Source organism: Schistocerca americana, chromosome 2, assembly GCF_021461395.2.
Source record: "Schistocerca americana isolate TAMUIC-IGC-003095 chromosome 2, iqSchAmer2.1, whole genome shotgun sequence".
Lineage (NCBI taxonomy): Eukaryota > Metazoa > Arthropoda > Insecta > Orthoptera > Acrididae > Schistocerca > Schistocerca americana.
In genome coordinates this window covers 667,365,022-667,381,547 of record NC_060120.1, presented here as the reverse complement: position 1 = coordinate 667,381,547, position 16,526 = coordinate 667,365,022, and the positions used below count along the sequence as shown (strand labels likewise).

At 41.1% G+C, this 16,526-nt stretch overlaps 1 protein-coding gene across 1 annotated transcript in view; it reads left to right on the top strand.

Annotated features, from left to right (window-relative positions):
- Positions 1-16,526, top strand: part of LOC124595932 — a 721,865-nt gene that overhangs the window by 556,027 nt on the left and 149,312 nt on the right. The window contains exon 3 of the mRNA XM_047134851.1: positions 13,461-13,535. The gene's annotated coding sequence lies outside the window, so the exon portion shown is untranslated. The remainder of the gene's footprint in view (positions 1-13,460; positions 13,536-16,526) is intronic.

Sequence of the window (16,526 nt, the reverse complement as noted above, 5' to 3'; positions counted from 1 at the left end):
TATATCAGAGTCTGAAGATGATTCTTAAGGATTGAAACCGGTCACTCCAATAAAAGAAATTTGCGATCAAGACTGTTTTTTAATTATCATATTAATATAAGATCGCTGATAAAGATTTCAAAAATTTTATGCACCTGAAATTGCTGTGGGAGTATGTATATTCATGATAACCGGAGCGGCCCTCCGTTCAACATGAATATCTTCTACAAAAGGCTAGAGAATAGTGGCCAAGGAACTCCCGACGACCGGTCGCTTGTGACACATGATTACTTAACCATCACTAATGTCGTTACTGGAGGCAACCTGGTCAATGTTTGGACCTTACATTCGATTGCCAGACTAAATGTAATGCTGAAGTATAAATGAAAGACTTACTGAAGAAGAGCAGTTGACATTACACAGAAAATTACAGTCTGAGAGGGTAGCTAGATAGTTTACAATTATCCATCTCGTTGCTGTCTATTCAAAAATTTCTCGAGATACACTTGACAAGAGCCTCTCTCTTTATCTTTTGATAAATGAAATGAAACTGAAAAAAAGATTTTAAAAAAATAGAATCTTGTTGGGTACGCTAAATGCAGCTGTTTCTGAATGATAACAACGAATAACTCATTGCGAATGATTTTCGTGATTTCTGAAATGGGTTGGACGGAATACTACTAATTGCATATGATATCCATAGCCATTGCGCTGTGATCACACGGAATACGTAATAAACCAAGCAATTCTGCACTTTGGCACAATTCACATCACAGACGAGAGTATAATAATCCATAGAGAAAACGAATTTTTGAATATGCCCGTTAATTTAAGCTCAACGTACCAGGAATTATTTTTAATTCTTCACTCGAAGGGGTGGAAGTGGCTGTTTGAGGTACGGCCTGTTATATATTTGTTGTATATATTTGCGGAGCCTCAGTTCTTGTCAGCCAAATACAAGGTACACTGGTATTAGCGGGAAAGAGAGTCCCAGGGTGTGATAAATTGAGATAGATATTAAGTATGGCTGTTGTTCATTGGAGATGTAGTGATAGACATGAAATAAAAGGCAAAAGCATGGAGTGGCCGCGTGGTTTAGGGCGCCATGTCACGGATTGCGCGGCCCCTCCCGCCAGAGGTTCGAGTCCTCCCTCGGGCATGGGAGTGTGTGTTGTTCTTAGCTTAAGTTAGTGTAAGTAGTGTGTAAGTCTAGGGACCGATGGCCTCAGCAGTTTGGTCCCTAACGAATTCACACACATTTAAACATTTTCTTTTTTTAAAGGCAAAATACCCCCCCCCATGAACCATGGACCTTGCCGTTGGTGGGGAGGCTTGCGTGCCTCAGCGATACAGATAGCCGTACCGTAGGTGCAACCACAAAGGAGGGGTATCTGTTGAGAGGCCAGACAAACGTGTGGTTCCTGAAGAGGGGCAGCAGCCTTTTCAGTAGTTCCAAGGGCAACAGTCTGGATGATTGACTGATCTGGCCTTGTAACAATAACCAAAACGGCCTTGCTGTGCTGGTACTGCGAACGGCTGAAAGCAAGGGGAAACTACAGCCGTAATTTTTCCCGAGGGCATGCAGCTTTACTGTATGATTACATGATGATGGCGTCCTCTTGGGTAAAATATTCCGGAGGTAAAGTAGTCCCCCATTCGGATCTCCGGGCGGGGACTACTCAAGAGGATGTCGTTATCAGGAGAAAGAAAACTGGCGTTCTACGGATCGGAGCGTGGAATGTCAGATCCCTTAATCGGGCAGGTAGGTTAGAAAATTTAAAAAGGGAAATGGATAGATTGAAGTTAGATATAGTGGGAATTAGTGAAGTTCGGTGGCATGAGGAACAAGACTTCTGGTCAGGTGACTACAGGGTTATAAACACAAAATCAAATAGGGGTAATGCAGGAGTAGGTTTAATAATGAATAGGAAAATAGGAATGCGGGTAAGCTACTACAAACAGCATAGTGAACGCATTATTGTGGCCAAGATAGACACGAAGCCCACACCTACTACAGTAGTACAAGTTTATATGCCAACTAGCTCTGCAGAGGACGAAGAAATTGAAGAAATGTATGATGAAATAAAAGAAATTATTCAGGTTGTGAAGGGAGACGAAAATTTAATAGTCATGGGTGACTGGAATTCGAGTGTAGGAAAAGGGAGAGAAGGAAACTTAGTAGGTGAATATGGATTGGGGGACAGAAATGAAAGAGGAAGCCGCCTGGTAGAATTTTGCACAGAGCACAACATAATCATAACTAACACTTGGTTTAAGAATCATGAAAGAAGGTTGTATACATGGAAGAACCCTGGAGATACTAAAAGGTATCAGATAGATTATATAATGGTAAGACAGAGATTTAGGAACCAGGTTTTAAATTGTAAGACATTTCCAGGGGCAGATGTGGACTCTGACCACAATCTATTGGTTATGACCTGTAGATTAAAACTGAAGAAGCTGCAAAAAGGTGGGAATTTAAGGAGATGGGACCTGGATAAACTAAACGAACCAGAGGTTGTACAGAGATTCAGGGAGAGCATAAGGGAGCAATTGACAGGAATGGGGGAAATAAATACAGTAGAAGAAGAATGGGTAGCTTTGAGGGATGAAGTAGTGAAGGCAGCAGAGGATCAAGTAGGTAAAAAGACGAGGGCTAGTAGAAATCCTTGGGTAACAGAAGAGATATTGAATTTAATTGATGAAAGGAGAAAATATAAAAATGCAGTAAGTGAAACAGGCAAAAAGGAATACAAACGTCTCAAAAATGAGATCAACAGGATGTGCAGAACTGCTAAGCAGGGATGGCTAGAGGACAAATGTAAGGATGTAGAGGCCTATCTCACTAGGGGTAAGATAGATACCGCCTACAGGAAAATTAAAGAGACCTTTGGAGATAAGAGAACGACTTGTATGAATATCAAGAGCTCAGATGGAAACCCAGTTCTAAGCAAAGAAGGGAAAGCAGAAAGGTGGAAGGAGTATATAGAGGGTCTATACAAGGGCGATGTACTTGAGGACAATATTATGGAAATGGAAGAGGATGTAGATGAAGATGAAATGGGAGATACGATACTGCGTGAAGAGTTTGACAGAGCACTGAAAGACCTGAGTCGAAACAAGGCCCCCGGAGTAGACAATATTCCATTGGAACTACTGACGGCCGTGGGAGAGCCAGTCCTGACAAAACTCTACCATCTGGTGAGCAAGATGTATGAAACAGGCGAAATACCCTCAGACTTCAAGAAGAATATAATAATTCCAATCCCAAAGAAAGCAGGTATTGACAGATGTGAAAATTACCGAACTATCAGCTTAATAAGTCACAGCTGCAAAATACTAACACGAATTCTTTACAGACGAATGGAAAAACTAGTAGAAGCCAACCTCGGGGAAGATCAGTTTGGATTCCGTAGAAACACTGGAACACGTGAGGCAATACTGACCTTACGACTTATCTTAGAAGAAAGATTAAGGAAAGGCAAACCTACGTTTGTAGCATTTGTAGACTTAGAGAAAGCTTTTGACAATGTTGACTGGAATACTCTCTTTCAAATTCTAAAGGTGGCAGGGGTAAAATACAGGGAGCGAAAGGCTATTTACAATTTGTACAGAAACCAGATGGCAGTTATAAGAGTCGAGGGACATGAAAGGGAAGCAGTGGTTGGGAAGGGAGTAAGACAGGGTTGTAGCCTCTCCCCGATGTTGTTCAATCTGTATATTGAGCAAGCAGTAAAGGAAACAAAAGAAAAATTCGGGGTAGGTATTAAAATTCATGGAGAAGAAATAAAAACTTTGAGGTTCGCCGATGACATTGTAATTCTGTCAGAGACAGCAAAGGACTTGGAAGAGCAGTTGAATGGAATGGACAGTGTCTTGAAAGGAGGATATAAGATGAACATCAACAAAAGCAAAACAAGGATAATGGAATGTAGTCTAATTAAGTCGGGTGATGCTGAGGGAATTAGATTAGGAAATGAGGCACTTAAAGTAGTAAAGGAGTTTTGCTATTTGGGGAGCAAAATAACTGATGATGGTCGAAGTAGAGAGGATATAAAATGTAGGCTGGCAATGGCAAGGAAAGCGTTTCTGAAGAAGAGAAATCTGTTAACATCCAGTATTGATTTAAGTGTCAGGAAGTCATTTCTGAAAGTATTCGTATGGAGTGTAGCCATGTATGGAAGTGAAACATGGACGATAAATAGTTTGGACAAGAAGAGAATAGAAGCTTTCGAAATGTGGTGCTACATGTATGGAAGTGAAACATGGACGATAAATAGTTTGGACAAGAAGAGAATAGAAGCTTTCGAAATGTGGTGCTACAGAAGAATGCTGAAGATTAGATGGATAGATCACATAACTAATGAGGAGGTATTGAATAGGATTGGGGAGGAGAGAAGTTTGTGGCACAACTTGACCAGAAGAAGGGATCGGTTGGTAGGACATGTTCTGAGGCATCAAGGGATCACCAATTTAGTATTGGAGGGCAGCGTGGAGGGTAAAAATCGTAGAGGGAGACCAAGAGATGAATACACTAAGCAGATTCAGAAGGATGTAGGTTGCAGTAGGTACTGGGAGATGAAAAAGCTTGCACAGGATAGAGTAGCATGGAGAGCTGCATCAAACCAGTCTCAGGACTGAAGACCACAACAACAACAACAAGGCAAAATAGCAGGAGAACTTCAAGGTGCGCAAATAATAGTGCCAGGTTTGCCAATAACACAGACATTTCATTCGCTATAAATGGTGGTAGTCGACTTTCAACATAGACAAGAGGATTTTCTGGCGTTCAGCCGTTGAAAAGTTTCAGTACTGTATGACTACGTTATCGCGAGACATTCTCCGTAATAGGTCGTGTATATTCGAATATCCAAATGGATCGATTTAAAGTGAAGCGAGTATGTGAATTCAGCTTCCTGAAAAAAAGAAAGCTGACGTAATGGAACAGCCTGAATGAAATGTAACTGACCCTCAAAGACGGCCACTTACAAAACTACCATACGCCCAACTGTTAACCATTGTTCATCAACGTGAGACATTAATTCACATTAAGAGAAGCAAATAACCGACTCGCATAAGCACTTCAGTCAGGAGATCGTATTGTATAACATAAACTCCTACATAAAGCGTAGCAGAAAGATTTTACTTCCTTGCATATACTTGAAATTCAGTGATCATTGTGGCAAAATGAGAAAAATTTTGGCTATCCGTGCTGATCACGTTACTCAAATGTAATATTAAGAGGATGAAATGCTGCTTATACGGTGTGTACTAGTTGATATCATTATGAGTACCCCAGTGCAATGTTCTGGGACCGCTATTGCTCTCTAGATACGTAAACGATCTGAGGGATAGAGTTTGTAGCGATCTGTGACTCCATACTGATGACGCTGTTGATTACGGGGAAGTATCGTCATTAGGTGACTGTCTGAGGATACAGGATCAGTCGAACGGAATTCCTGTTTGTTGTGATGACCGGCAAACTGATGTAAATGTCGACCAGTGTAAATTAATGGAGACTATTAGGACGAACGATCGTACAATAATCGAATACAGTAATAACGGTATGCTCCTTGAGACAGTCACTTAGATTACATATCTAGGCGTAACGTTGCAAAGTATCACGAAATGCAACGAGCACGTAAGGTCGACTGTAGAGAAGACTAATAATCGATTTTGATATATTGAGAGAATTTTATGAAATGTAATTGATCTTTAGAGGAGACTGCGTACAGAACCCTAATGCGACACACAGTTGAGTACTGCCCCAGTATTTGGGTTTCCAACCATGTCATATTAAAGGAAGACATCGAAGCAATTTGGAGGCATGCAGCTATATCTGTTACCGGCAGGTTCGATCAACAAGCAAGTGTTACGAAAATGGGTGTCGCAGGAGGAAAGACGACGTGCTTTTCCACGCGACACTATTGAGAAAGTTTATAGAACTGGCGTCTGAGACAGACTACAGAACGACTCTGCCCACCAAAAAACAAGGTGTCCACATGAAATTCTCTTGATTTCCACATGAAATTAAAAGTGAACTAAAATAGATACTAGTTGTTTGGGGCAACATGTAAAGCAATTGTAAAAGTTTTGTGTAGATTTTTTTCTAAACGATTCCGTTTATTTTGTTACAGGTGTTAAACAATATTAGCAAAAACGAATAAACCTCAAGACAGAGTCCAATACACGGCCTGGTATAGGGAAAGGAACTGCAAAGAAATACCCGACATGAAATTTAAAGGAGTTTACCAGACGTTAAGACGATTTATGCTTGGCATGATAACTTCATAGCCACTGGGACTGTAAACAGACAGTCAGGGTCTGACAGTAAACGCAAATCTTAAGAACTGCTGCAGCTCACCAGAGAGACCTTCCAAGGAAGGCTATCAATGATAGTTTGTCGAACATGACGAGAGCTAAGGATCTTTCGCTCACATCTCCCAAGGTGCTGTCTAAATGACTCCTCTTGCACGCTTACAAAGTTGATACAGCGTAAATAATAAATCGGAATGACTTGCAGCTTCGTCACTAAGTTACTATTGGTATATTGGAACGGATCGGACAAAAACCAAAGTATCTGGGAAACATCGTTTCCTCTGACGAAGCATTCTTCCACAAGTGTACAAAGGTTTATCAGCACAACATTCGCTTCCTATCCCACAGAAACGGTTATGTGCACAGAGGCTGACACAGTGTATGGTCTAGACATTTCACGGGATACTAAAGGAGCCCATATGTAACCGTATTATTATTTTTTGTACAGAACTTACCTTTACTTTACATGATACCACAATGCGGAAGTATGTCTCATGGTTTTGTTGAACTGCATTTTGAACTCGTGTGCTTTCATGTGAAAACATCGCACTTCAGGACAGCGAAGGAAAGTGAAATCAGAGATCGTATGAAAGCATATGACAGTCGTTTTCACTCGCTCCATTTGCGAGTGCAGCACAGAATGACATGTCATCCAAAATTGGTCCAGTCCGAGCGAGGTGGCGCTGTAGTTCGCACAATGGACTCTAGTTCGGGTGGACGACGATTCAAACCCGTGTCCGCCCATCCTGATTTAGGTTTTCCGTGATTTCCCTAAATCGCTTCAGGCAAATGCCGGAATGGTTCCTTTGAAACACCACGGCCAACTTCCTTCCCCATCCTTCCTTAATCCGATGGGACGGATGACATCGCTGTTTAGCCCCTTCCCTAAATCACCCAACCAACCAACTAACCGTCCACGATCCTGAGAAACATTCTTGGACGATCTAGCGGGATGTTAAACAAGCAAGACGACGCTATAGATATACGAGTGGTGTTCAGTAAATAATGCAACACGCTTTTTCTTTCTGTAAGCAGTTTGACTTTATTCAGGATTCCAATACACCATATTATTCTCAGCCCCTTTAGCTACGAAACCCTGCTTTTCAACATATTTTCCTTTCGGTTCTTACTGGGAGGGACCCCATGGACCACACATGGTGGACGTCGGAGCCAACGTCTTGCTGCATCAATAGCCTCCCCATCATCCACGTACTGATCCAGCGGAGTGCATCCTTCATTGCCCAAAGAGATGGCAAGTGCGACAACCAGGCTGTAGGGTCTAGGAGGAGGAACAGTCTCATGAAGTTTTGTGAGCTCCTCGGGTGCGCAGACTCGTGGGAGGCCTTGCATTGTCAAGGAGAAGTTCGTTTTCATTCTTGTAGCGACGAAAACGTTGAAGTCGTTTCTTCAGTTTTCTGATGGTCGCACAATACACACCGGTGTTAATAATTGTACCATGAGGTAGGAGATCAGTCAGAATACAGAACATTTCTGGCTGAGGGTGTGGCTATGTTTCTCGGGAGAAAAATTGGTGTGATCCCACTCCATGGATTGCAGGTTTGTTTCCGGTTCGAAGTGATGAAACCTGTGACGATGTCGACAAAAACATGTCACCATCAGCCTTGCAATATGCAAGCAATTCCTCACAGTTGGCCCTTTGTTACTCTTTATGGTCTTCCGTTGAATGGCGAGGAATCAAGCTGGCACACACCTTTAAGAACCCCAAATGTTGCACGAGTATGTCGTCACTACCAACAGAGACGTTGAGCTATGCAGCGAGCTGTTTGATTGTGATAGAGTGAGGGTGTCCGCACGTTCCAACATAGCAGGAGTCACACGTTTCCGCGACCTTTTACAGTGACGACATCCCAATGTCTCACCGTGCTATTATTCACTGCTTGGTTTCCGTAGACATGCTGCGTGCGCTTATGAAAAATTGCAATACTCTGTTTTCCGCCAAAAGAAACTCAATGACAGCACTCTCATTGGGACCCACCTCCGTTACGGATGCCATTTTTGATGGCTACGTATGGCGCCAAAACCTATTGAAATTTCGTGAAATTATAGGGGCTCAAACGAGAACATATCGCGATGTCCCACGACATTTTCTGCATTTTTTCAACAGAAACCGGCCGAGAAAAAAATTGGTTGCAATAATTATTGAACTCCCGTCTTATTTCTGGCCGAGCGGTGTTGAAATCTCTGTCCGGTTTCCCAGGTTTGGATTTCCCGTACAGTCTCTTTTTGGAAGAATTCTGAGATTGTTCCTTAAGCCATAGATTGTCACTCCTTTTTAATTTTCTAATCGTCTCCGACGAACGCTACGGCTACAAAACGTCCAGTTCAATACTTCCATCAACCCTTCTCTCCAAGAGGCGAGTATTGCAGCTAATGTTCGTGAACAGACTACTGGGATGCGTAACTGCAGTGACGTGTATTCTACCAAAGCAGATGAGACACTCGTTAGTTTGAAAACAAAAGCATGTTGCATTTTTTGTTACTGTTATACTTTCGTTGTAGTTGACGCATGATACGTTGTTTTTTATTGTAGCGACTCTGTCCAGCATTGCTGCCGTTGTCTGTCGGTGTATCAAGTGTATTCTTACTGCTGCGGCTGCTAACGCCCTGACAAATTTCTGTCTGTTTTTTTCCAATCAAATTTATAAATTTTATGGCACAAATTTCGGCAATGTGATAGTCAATTCTAACAGTTTCATGATAATATCTGTTGCGATCGTTAACTAGTGGCGCGAGTAAATGTTATAAGTTGCTTCCGCATGGCGACGGTGGGGAGACGAACCTTTTTGGGCCCTGACTGTAAAGCTATCATGTGGTGTCCTCCTGCATAATTTGTCCGTTTACAGATTACGTGACGTCTGCCCAACATTTAATACCGGCTTCTATGTTTACTTATATTCTGTGCAACAGAAGCGCTGTATCGATTCCTTCGTTCACAGTGCAACAATACATGGAAGCTCTGAAAACAACGAGAAAATTTTTTTAAACTTGCTTAACTTATGTAATTGATTAAAATCGAAATGTTTGAGGACATGTGAACTGATTATTATTCTCTGATGAACTGAATATTACTCTCTGATAAATATTTAATAACGAAAGATGAACACTGAGTCGAAAATGTTTCCTAGGGTGTTCTCCAAATATTCGTGAGTAAGACATCTTGAATTCCTGATGGCACAGCTAAAACAGAAGTCACTACCGTAAAACACACCCTCGTCCTCAGCTGAGTGAAGTGACAGCTACACCAGCGTGTGCACTGGGACCTAAAACATAGTGGGTGTTAAAGTATTGATGTGATAATAGGATGAGTAACGTTAAGTTAAAGCTCCCGACTTTATTATCTTAGGAAAAGGAAATGGTACCATAGCCTAGTCCATTTGGAATTTATAACATTTCTGTTAAGATATTTGGAGACTCAAATTATAGTTCTGACACGATGATTACTTACAAATTCACTTCTTAAATGTGGCCTCGAATTCTTCTGGTCAAAATAGCATTGCAATATGATCGACATATTTTCTAAATTCCTGCTGTAACAGATATATAATGGTACATATTAATATTGTAGATTAATTATATTATTAATGGTTTTGTATTATATACGAAATATGAAGACTGAATTTCCGAAATGGAACCCTTACTTAGTCTGATATTCTACCACACATTTGTAGATTGTAGTTTTAAACAGCTATTTCTGATTTTGCTGTCCTGTTCAGTGCTATGGACTTATATGCTCCAGTGGCTCGATCCGGTCGATCTGTGACCGCAAAAAGTTGATCTGTGCCTCCTTTCCGGGTCCGATGATCAAGTGGCGCCTGCGGCGAGGGAGACTTGCTCTGACGTGCTCAGAGAGGTGTTTGCGGAGTTGACGACTAGCTCTTGTGTGCGGAGTTGCTCGGCAAGTGTTTGGTCACTTGGGGGCCGTGCTAGAGCCTGCTGTTGTTGTTGTCTCCCTGGAACGTGGCCGAGGTGAAGAATCGGTGGTACGGGGCCTCCCGGAGGCCGGAAAGTTCATCCTCTTGCCCCTTTTGCGGCGAGAAGGAGGCTTACAGGTGGTTTTCGTTTCGCGACCTTGAACGCCCATGACTGTCTCACGTCGGCTAAGATGCAATGACCTTCTTCTGAAGGGTCATAGATGTAAGAAATAACAAAAGTAACATTTGAATTACCATGTAGTATGTTCAAGCAATTGTGAGCGAGACTTTAACATACTGTATCTGGATTTGCAAATGAGATTTTAAACCTTGGATTCAATACTAAGCAACCCTGAATTTAATTAAAAAAATTTTGCAATAGTGATGTTCTGCCTTGTGTAATGTGTTATTTTAAATAGTTTTAGTTATTGTCAAATCTCAACCGACATGACTTTATATGCAGGTTGTAGCACACCTGTGTAATGGGTCTGATACATGCCGGTTGGACAAGGCAATGAAGTTGGGTATGACAAATTGTAAGTAACTATTAAATTTTGGGTGAATTGCGTCCTAGGCCTTAGCAGATCCTTATTTCATTCTCATTCTGTCATTTGGTAAGCCATTTTAGTGAACTTATTAATTGTGTCCTTGCCAGTACAATGGCAGAGTTCTAAATACTGTTGCAATTACTAGAAATCTGGGTGTCTCGTACTTCTGTAGTCAACTGTATTTCAGGATAGGTAATGCAATCGGTACCGCAGGCAGGCAGGCCGCTGTCGTTCATTGTGTTAGCGCTGTAGTAAATACGTCCGGAGCTGGCCGTCCATATATCGACTGTAAGGTTTCCTCTTGACAGTCCAGCCATATGGCTGCTTTGTGTGGTATAATAGCTTGTGCCCGTGATACACCTGTATCCTTCTCGCCACATTCTTACCAAAGTTAAATTATCTTGCGTTTCACCAAACAATATGCACTACTGTATATTATATTATGTTTCCTCTTAGAGCATCCTTAGTCTTTCTACGTTCAGATCATGCTTGGTACTTGGGTTCCGTAATTAAACGTTGTGTTTTCGAGTTATCCCACTTCAGGGGACCGGGTTTAAGTTTGGCTACTTTGAACTATTCCAGCAGAGCTCGAATTTATACACGGCGTTTCCCAAATTCAAGACAAAGCCTCGACGCCTGTTGTTCAGGGTTGAAAACGTTTTGAAACTGGTGTCATTCCATGTTACTTATTTAGGGAGTTGTTGGCTTCTGGCAATTTAAATTAAACGCTTATCCTATGAATTCCTGCTGTATAGTATTAATTGAACTGATTATTCATTATCTTCAAATTTCTGTAAAAATGAACCTAACAAGTCTGAAGATGTGTAAAGAACTTTGCCCTGAAAATTTAGGGTGGAGGTCTGCTCCACAGATTCTCACCATTTGATTGTTACTCAGGCTGATTATTCATTATTTTAAAATTTCTGTAGAACTGAATTTAAAATAACTTGGAATTGTGTAAGGAGCTTTATGCTGAAAATTTATCCTGGAGGCCTACTCCACATATTCTCATAGTTTGATTATTGATTGGGCTAATGATTCATTTCTGGAATTTGTAAAACTGAATTTAAAATTTTAATGTGAGGAAAATTTAACCTGAAATCCCCTTTTACGGTTCATTGGTTTTATATTATCTGGGCTTATTGTGTTTTTTGTACATTGTAAAATCTTTGTTTGAATAAATCATGTAACATTTATGAACTGAAAACAGCGGAAAGTGTTGTAAATGAAACTGAATTTTGGGCCCAGTCTTACCACCTTGCTTTTCCTTAAATTTGTTCAAGGCGCTGGTGAGCAGTTGCAGCTCCATCTCTACTTAATCGAAGAGAATTCTGTTAACTATAATGTACATAAATACTTCCTTTTGCTGGGTCAGATGGCATAAAGTGTTACCAATAATTTTATCTGTAGAGGTAGTTTCTGGCAGATGGCAAAGCCGTTTCTTATTGTCACAATTAATGGAAAATTTAGAAAAGCTTACAATATTATGTGATCTCTGAATAAATATAAAAATATCCCCCTGTCTTAAATGTCAGTGGGCATGCCATATCTACTTCGCAGTTTTGTGTGTAAATTGACCTTGGAATGAGAAGTGTTTGTGTTAAGACCACCTTATAATTCACAGTAATATATTTGTTATTGCAACTGACGGGGTACTGGTATTCGGTGTACTAATATCAAAGGTGATGAATACTGCTCTGCTTGGAATGACTCTAAGTCGTTCACTCATTTATGGGTTTTCTGATTGGAATTCATAACATGATGCGAACTTGCAATGCGGTATACAATTTCTTATCAAAATTTACACCTTTATTATTAATGACCTTGATTATGGGTCAGAATAGGATTTCCTCGATATGATTTCTGAAGTGAGATTCGCCCCTAGGTATCTCCGATTGATTATTTTATTCAGTATGTAGGCAGAACAATTTTTGGTCGACTGTTCAGTACCATAAAACATCTGACAAGTAGAAACGCAAATAAAATCATTTATTCCGGATAACATTTTCTATTCTTTAGACAAATTGTTGATTGATAATTAGTGGTATACGTAGTATAGAACTAAAGTAAATTCCCTCTTGTAAATTTAAAACCTTGCTGCTATTTAGTGATCTGTATATGACCAGTATGAAACCATACATACCAGACTCATTCTACATCATTCTCTTTACTATCGTACTAGTAGTCTATAGAACTTGAAGTTAACGTAATTTTTTCGTTTGTCTTACGTGGGAGGTATGCAGATACGATATCCGTATGTCCCATGCTATAGGTGTAATGTCTGTGCTAGCTGCAGACCTTTCCTTAGTATTCGTTCCCCATGAAATTATACCGATACACACTATGATGGTGAGGGCAGTTATGTGAAAACTGTCCCTACGTCGTTACTGATAGAATATCGGTACTCGATTTTGGAGACAGGCAAAAGTTAAACCACACGAAAATGAGACTAAAAGCGACTATTATTCTTTGTCTGATAGCATGCGAACTGCATTACTTCATATTTTTGTGATATAATACTTCTTAGTTTGACTTCAGCGTGTTTCTTCCGAATTCGCGAGGAATGTTTAATAAATAAACTGGTACCTACTGTCTTGTGCTGCACCAGACAGAGATTGCAGCTCTTTTGCTGCGTTAACTGCGTTTCGAATAATTAATGAGCTCTCGTATTCCACCTTTACAGGCAGTGGGCATCCAGAGCCGATCCTCTCTACAGGGCAAGATCCAACAGAGCCTTTCAGAGTTGCCTGCGTCGCAAGTAAGTTATACTCTCCTACTTACCCGTAATTTTTGTCTATCCAATGATTTTATTACTGTAATCAGCGACAATAAAATAGTCCATTTGTTGTTGGAAGTATGTTGTGTATTTCGGAAGATAGTTGTTATTAATCCTGCTTGCAGTGAAATAAATACATTATCGACTTGTTTGATATTCTAAACAGGTACGTATTGAGTTCTGTTGGTCGGTTAGAATTATTGATGTTGTTTAGAGTGAGACAGAAAGAATCCATATATCCGTACAGAAATAGTGATTGAGAATTCTTGTGCCTGATGATGGTTAGTAGTATTTAAAGCTGGTAGCGAAAATAAAGTTGTTCTTGTCAGATGACGGTCGAAGAAAATTATTTTCTAGGTAAAGGAAGATTCAAAGCATAACTTTCTTTTATGAAACGGCCATTTGTCCACTTTTGATATATTTGGTTAACTTAAGACCTATGGAGTAGCGTTATTATAGAACATTATCGTGTACTAGAATATTAAACATGATTTATTTTCGAACTAGTCTGTGAGTGAGTCAAGGACTAAAACCAACATTTCCTTGATTTATATGCCTCAGGGTGTTGAGAAATGGCAATACGTTTTCCTCAGTATGGATAAACAACACTAGTGAGGCTGCCAATGTCATGCAAATATTTGCTGTTGAGCTACTTTGGAATAATTTACTCCGATATCTGATGTCTGCATACACTGACGAAATGGATATACAAAGAGGATGACAGGTAGTCCAGATGCATTTCATCTGCTGGTGAGATAGCTGAGAGCGGAGGCACTCTCTGAGATTAATAACGATTTTCTCCCATTTCTGAGTTGTAGGGGACGCTTTTTCTGAATAGGGGAGATTTACGGACCTGCGGCTGTGAGGTTAGCATGTAATGTGAGAATAGTATCGAATTTGGGTGGCTCACAGTGTTAACCAGTGGCCTCGGTGATGCGAATATTGTAACAGACACGTAACAGTGCAACCGCCAACCATCCAAACAAACCAGCAGGCAACGTGGTTCACGTCCACCGCAGCAGCTCACCCATGCTGCTATGTAGGGTATTCCTAACCAGACGTGCGGATAGTTCTAGCAGCAAAGCGTCAGCAGGAAAGTCCATATGCTGGTTGACAAGGTGTAGTTTTCTACCTGAAATGTTTTTAGTTTTGATAAGATGTTGTAGCGCACAGCTTGCTCGCAACGCCAGGAAATTGCGGCAATGAACAGGAACAGTTTCAGGGATTTGAAACTGTTTGTGTCAACTAGTGGCTGTTGGCCACCAGCATAAATGCGACATACGTAAATAAACGATATGCAATATTATTCGTTGGTTATACGATTGTTAATCACTGAAAACAAAGGGCGACATATCTAGCATGCCTCAGGAAAAATTTCAAATGGATCGGCCCACAACTATTTGCAGGGTAGGAAAAATCAAGTCAGAATCAATGGAATGAGCTTAAGGAGGTTATGTTACAGTAACCTCATTCGACTTACCCGCACTAATAATGCTGTGTCGTCCGACCAAGACACAGCCAGGGAAAAAGCATCACATGTTCAAAGATGCAAGCTGGTGCCGGTGCCATAGAGACTCACCACTTGCGCGAGCTCCACCATTGCCACGGGCGGCGCTGAGGATGAACATATCGATTTCATCTCGGCCAACTGCCGGACGAGTACAATCCGCCAACGACCGGACGACAACGGACAGAAGCCCACTAGGAAGACAGAAGAGCAGCTCGCGCCCACTTGGTTGTAGATCATCGTCCAGGTCTGACTTAGACAGGGAACGTTGTTTAGTGAAGTGAACAGACAGTTGTTGTGGTTCAAATGGCTCTGAGCACTATGGGACTCAACTGCTGAGGTCATTAGTCCCCTAGAACTTAGAACTAGTTAAACCTAACTAACCTAAGGACATCACACACATCCATGCCCGAGGCAGGATTCGAACCTGCGACCGTAGCGGTCCCGCGGTTCCAGACTGCAGCGCCTAGAACCGCACGGCTACTTGGGCCGGCCGACAGTTGTTGTAAATTGGATTTTCTATGTACTGTGAAATTTACCTACAATTATTCGCACTTACCCATTGATTGCCTTTTTCGTGTAGTATTACAAGCAGTGTTGCAGACATCATTTTTCAACTAGTGACAAATATAAGTAAACCTTTTAACTCATTTGTTTGACTTTGTTACGAATTTGTTGGAGTGTTGTAGAACCTTCGTTCTGCTATTGTTACCTGACCCTGGGGCGTAACTGCGTAATAGTGGAAGGGAGAAATTGTCTTATTGGTGTACTGCACCAGAAGCCGTGTCACGAACTCAAAAACTCGGCCTGCCGTAACAGCAGTGGCAAGTCGGCCTCCACAGTAGTAGCAACGAGTCCTTTACAAAACTGGCGTGACCGATTGCCCGAGTAGTCTGGTCCCTTCAGTCCCACAAACCAACCAACCAAAACTGGCGACGAGGGTTTACAAAAAGTAACTCGCCGAGTCTGTCTGTTTAACGAATTTTCGTGCGGTTTCCATACATTGCTTCAACATATCTTGGGCCATAATGTAGGCTCCATTTCATCACAACTGGACCAGGGAACAAAATAAAGGTCGTTACTAACGACACTAATGTGTTAGAAGTCTGTTCAGCTTAGTAGTTCGGGTGTTTACTTTAGTGACGAGGTAGTACACGAAAGAGCCAATAGATACCGCTGTTAGTTCAGTAGCACACCAAAGAGCCGATAGATAGCACTGTTAGTCTTTTTTTTATGTCGTAAACATATGTATTTTCGGAAGTTTACATCATTGATTGAATTGAGCGCAGCAGTCTTACCTTTACGAATGCAAACTAACAGCGAGTTTACTTGGCTAGGATTCTCGCATTTACTGATGTCGCTTTGTATATTAAAAATTTAAGGACATTGTTTTACATTTTTCGATCTTTAACTTCCGTTGCTGGTTGTATGTCTATTCTTTTACCTGTCTGCTTCATATGTATTTT